The sequence below is a fragment of the Sapajus apella genome, unplaced genomic scaffold (genome assembly GCF_009761245.1).
Source record: "Sapajus apella isolate SASKATOON/1434 unplaced genomic scaffold, GSC_monkey_1.0 scaffold6, whole genome shotgun sequence".
Lineage (NCBI taxonomy): Eukaryota > Metazoa > Chordata > Mammalia > Primates > Cebidae > Sapajus > Sapajus apella.
In genome coordinates this window covers 5369610-5375465 of record NW_022436946.1, presented here as the reverse complement: position 1 = coordinate 5375465, position 5856 = coordinate 5369610, and positions in this window count along the sequence as shown.

Sequence of the window (5856 nt, the reverse complement as noted above, 5' to 3'; positions counted from 1 at the left end):
GGTTTCCCCCACACTGTATCTGGCCTTGAATTGTAATAATCCCCACATGTCAAGGGCAGGGCCAGGTGGAGATAATTGACTCATAATGATGATTTCCCCCACGCTGTTCTCATGATACTGAATAAGTCTCGAGAGATCTGATGGTTTTACAAATGGAAGTTCCCCTGCACAAGCTCTCTTGCTTACCACCATGTAAGATGTTACTTTGCCTCTCTTTTGCCTTCTTCCAGGATTGTGAGGCCTCTCCCAGCCATGTGGAACTGTGAGTCCATTAAACCTCTTTCCTTTATTAATTACCCAGTCTCAGGGATGTCTTTATTAGCAGCATGAGAACAGGCTAATATAATAAATTGATACCAGGAGTGGTTCTAGAGAAACAGAATTTTAAGAATGAATTTATTTAGTTGGTTTTGGGGTTTCTGAAGGGGGCTGCTTAATATTATTAGATCCAAAAATGCTAAGGACTCTACTTCCCACAGTATGGAAAACACTGATAGTTCTTGGAATGAACTGTTTAGAGGGTTATGCAAAATAAATACATTCAATACTCCTAATTCACTGCTTGTGAGAGGCAAGGAGTTTAGTGACTCTATACATAATACATTTGACTGTACGTGGAGAACCAACGAACATAATGAAGTTGGTTGGTTGCTCATAAGTTCACTAGCCAAAGTGATGATGGAAAATGATGAACTCAGGGATTCCAACTCCCAGTTCCAGAAACACATACTGAGCCTCAAATCTGCTAAGACTGCCCTGCATTGTCTTATCTCCTCTAGAGAAAGAGCTGAAATTGTGGGAAATCAGACATAAGCTGTGAGTGGCTGACCTGCAAAGAAAGGGGCATGCACAGCCTCGTGGCCAGATGTCTACTGTTAAAGTGAGTGTCAACTTATTGGATTGAATTATGTAAAGTCTTGTTCCTGGGTGTGTCCGTGAGGGTGTGGCCAAAGAAGATTAACATTTGAGTCAATGGACTGGGAGAGACAGACCCACCCTCATTCTAGGTGGGCGCCATGTAATCAGCTGCCAGCATGAAAACAGGAAAGGAAAGTGTAGACTGGCTAAGTCTTCTAGCCTCCATCTTTCTCCCATGCTGGATGCTTCCTGCCCTTGAACATCAGACTCCAAGTTCTTCAGCTTTTGGACTCTTGGACTTAGACCAGTGATTTGCCAGGGGCTCTCTGGCCTCTGGCCACAGACTGAAGCCTGCATTATCGGATTCTCTACCTTTGAGGTTTTGGGACTTGGACTGGCTCCCCAGCTCCCCAGCTCCTCAGTTTGCAGACGGCCTATTGTGGGATTTCACCTTGTGATCATGTGAGTCAATTCTCCTAACAAACTTCCTTTCATATATACATTTGTCTTGTTAGTTCTGTCACTCTAGAGAACTCTGACTAATACTAATATGATAAGGGTTTTAGTTTTCTAGTGATCAGTCCTGTTGCGGTATTTGCATCTAAAAAGTTACTAATTGTTGAATCCAGGTACCTAAGAAATCAACTAACTCATTACAAAGCAATGATATGAAGGGAAGCAGAATATTTCCCAAAGGGATCATGCATAAGTAAAACTGCACATTTGGTCGTATGCCAATTCTCAAGGAAATTCTAGCTAGATATTGAACTTAGACCTAGGAGTGACTAAGAATACAAAAAAACCAATAATATAAATAAATGCTTTATAGATAACATAGTTCAAGGCAAACTTAGACAAGCAAAAGAGGAAACAAGATAGCTAGGAAAATAACAAAACAATTCATTTTAAAGCATAATATTCAGTGGCCTTGTTTCATTAATCCTGGGTGAATTCAGAAGTCTTGGTGGAAGCTATTTCCTCCTAAAGAGTGTTTATAGAGGTCAACTTGAGCTCTTCACAGGAGACTTCATCTTCCATTTCTAGGATGGTTTGTGCTTCTCTGAAAGATGTGGCTCCAAGAATAAACCCTTTGGATTTTCACTGTCCTGCTAATTGTTAACAGTACCTCAAGGGATTCCTTGCATCAAGGTTTCAGGGCTGTCTTTCTATATTACTTCTAGAGGACCCATTCTCTAGGTTTACTTCATGTAAAGATAACTTACGAGGAAGAAAGACAGCTTCCACCTGTTGATGATAAGACTAAGTATATTTGCATGAATCTGCAGCATTCTTTGGCCACAGCTGCTTGCAATTGTATGGACATATCCCTAAAGCCATATGGACAAATACACTTCTGAGTTAGTGGCAGAGCTTTTCAAAGCTCTTGCTAAGCCCCAGTAAAATGAGTTTTCCATCACTAAAATGATAGATAAATAATTCTCATATTTGGGAACACAAAATAGATTTTTTTTTTTTTTTTTTTTGGCTACTGTTGGAGCTATAAGGATCTGGCGAAAGGCTTCAATCCAACCACAAATTAACAAATATTGACCAGGACATGTTCAAAAGTCATCACAGGATGCATAGATAAGAAATCAATTTGGAAGGGTTCTGAGGGTTGGCTCTTGTCCTGTCTTTATGGCTTTTACTAGGATTGTGCTGTTGACGTATGAGTCATGTATCACAGGACCCTGACTATTTTGGTAAAGTTTCACCACTGTTGTTGATTGAGTGTAGATGCAAATATGTCCTTGCTAGGGTGGGTAATTTCATGTAAAATTTTGCAAACTTCCTTTGCTACTGAGGGCCATCCTTAGAGTGCCTGAAATCATCCCTGGGTATTTCCCAGTATCTGGATTTTCTTTACGCTGGAGTCAAATCATAATGTCCTGAAACAGCTTCTTTGAACATACCCAAAGACTTGGTTTCTTAGGGTAGGATCCAAGTGAAGGCTGCCTGAACTGCTTTTGTGTAAGTTCCTACCTCATAGCTACTGTTATTAAGAAGCATTAGCACACTCAAAATTCCTTTAATTTACTAAGCATTCTTGTTTGAGATTTCTACAAAAGTCAAGAACCCCTGTTTGTTTGGAAAGCCTTCCAAAATTGTGAACTACTCCAAAGCATGTCTACTGTCAGTGTGCATTTTAGTTCATTTATCTTTAGCTGACTGACAAGCTCTGATGAGGGCAGTAAATTTTACAACCTGGTAGATTTTGCTTCTACAAGGAGTCCTATTTTAGAAACAACGTGAGATCTGTTACAGTAGATACTACCTAATGTTATATTTTTGTTTAGTCTTTTTTTTTTTTTTTTTAAGATGGATTCTCACTCTGTTGCCCAGGCTGGAGTGCAGTGGTGCGGTCTTGGCTCACTATAACCTCTGCCTCCTAGGTTCAAAGCGATTCTCCTGCCTCAGCCTCCCATGTAGCTGGGACTATAGGCACACACCACCACACCCAGCTAAGTTTTTATATTTATTAAAGACAGAGTTTCACCGTGTTAGCCAGGATGGTCTTGATCTCCTGACCTCAAGATCCACCTGCCTTGGCGTCCCAAAGTGTTGAAATTACAGGCGTCAGCCACTGTGCCCAGCCTTTGTAGTCTTACGATATGGTCCATGGACAATGTTTAGTCAGTCTTAAGATATGGTCCATCAACAAACAAAACTAAATCTTGATGTTCTAATGTAGTTTCCCGCGTATCTATTCAGGGAATAGATTGTTTGAAAAGAGAAGTTAGGGCCGGGCGCGGTGGCTCAAGCCTGTAATCCCAGCACTTTGGGAGGCCGAGGCGGGTGGATCACGAGGTCAAGAGATCGAGACCATCCTGGTCAACATGGTGAAACCCCGTCTCTACTAAAAATACAAAAAATTAGCTGGGCATGGTGGCGTGTGCCTGTAATCCCAGCTACTCAGGGGGCTGGGGCAGGAGAATTGCCTGAACCCAGGAGGCGGAGGTTGCGGTGAGCCAAGATCGCGCCATTGCACTCCAGCATGGGTAACAAGAGCGAAACTCTGTCCCCCAAAAAAAAAAAAAAAAAAAAAAAGAAAAGAGAAGTTAGAGAGTCATAAGTGTCCTTCTCTTAAAGACAATGAAAGTAGAGTTATAGAATTCAATAATTAATAATGATATGAAAAGAAAAAAAAAGAGAGAGAGAAAGAGAGAAATGGAACTTCCCAGGAGGTAAGTTTACTTACTGATAGTTGTCAACTCTTTTCAGTGAGAGACAAAGACCACGCATTGTCAGGGACCATCAAGTTTAAAGAACATTCTAAAAATCAAGTGAACAGAGCTTCCCTAGTTTAGCTGCTCTGGCTATTGCCCGTAGGCAAGGTGAGTAGACTTTTGCCACTGGGATAAGAGAGAAATGATAGTGAGCTTTTGGTCTCTAATTATTCACAAGAAGTTGAATTAGAACACACAGGGCTTATTCAAATCTCTCACATTATATATAAATAGACGAGCTTATGATAATTAGGTTGGCATAGAATGGGATGTTACGAAGAGTTAATTTTAACTTTTGAAAGGAGTATTTGTGTTGGGGTTCTCAGAAAGGAGCTTTGGTTACCAAGGGATATGGTTTAGCTATGTGTCCCTACCGAAATTTCATCTTGAATTGTAATCGCCATATGTGGAAGGAGGGACCTGTTGAAGGTGATGGATCATGGAGAATATTTCCTCCACGCTGTTCTCGTGATAGTGAATTCTCATGAGATCTGATGGTTTAAAAGTGTTTGGAAGTTCCTCCCTCTCTCTCTCTCCTGCTGCCATGTAACACATGCCTCACTTCCTCTTCATTTTCAGCCATGATGGTAAGTTTCCTGAGGCCTTCCCAGCCATGCAGACCTGTGAGTCCATTAAACCTCTTTCCTTTATACATGACCCAGTCTCAGGTAGTTTTTTATAAAAGTATAAAAACAAACTAGTACTGAAAATTGGTACCAACAGAGTGGGTCACTGTTATAAAGATACCTGAAAATCTGGAAGCAACTTTGGAACTGGGTAACATGCAGAGGTTGGAACAGTTTGGAAAGCTCAGAAGAAGACAGGCAGATGAGGAAAAGTGAAATTTCCTAGAGACTTACTGAATGGTTGTGACCAAAATGCTGATAGTGATATGGACAATGAAGTCCAGGCTGAGATCTCATACGGAGATGAGGAAATTTTTGGGAACTGGAGCAAGCCTCACTTTTGCTATGCTTTAGCAAAGAGACTGATGGCATTTTGCCCCTGCCCTAGAGATCTGTGAAATTTGAATTGAGAGAGATGATTTAGGACATCTGGCAGAATAAATTTCTAAGAAGCAAAGCATTCAAGAGATGACCTGGCTTTTTCTGAAGGGTGCAATCATATGTGTTCACAAAGAAATAATCCGAAATTGGAACTTATGTTTAAAAGGAAAGCAGAACATAAAAGCTTGAAAAATTTGTAGCTTGACCATGTAGTATGAAAGAAAAATCCATTTTCTGGGGAGAAATTCAAGCCACTGAAGAAATTTGCATAAGTAAAAAGGAGCTGAATGTTAATTGTCAAGATAATGGGGAAAATGTCTCCAGAGCATGTCAGAGACCTTTACAGCAGTTCTTTGCATCACAGGTCCGGAAGCATAGGAGGGGAAAATGGTTTCATGCGCCAGGCGTAGGGTCCCACTGCTCTGGGTAGCCTTGGGATATGGTGTCCAGTGTCCCAGGCACTCTATCTCCAGCCATGACTAAAAGGGGCCAAGGTATATGTCAGACCATTGCTTCAGAGGTTCAGCCCCAAAGCTTTGGTAGCTTCCATGTAGTGTTTGGCCTGTGGGTGTATAGAAGTCAAGAGTTGAGGTTTGGGAACCTATGTGTAGATTTCAGAGGATGTACGGAAATGCCTGGATGTGCAGACAGAAATCTGCTGCAGGGGTGGAGCTCTTATGGAGAACCTCTATTAGGGCAGTGTCGAGGGGCAATATGGAGTTGGAACCCGAATGCAGAGTCCCCATTGAGGCATTGCATAGTGG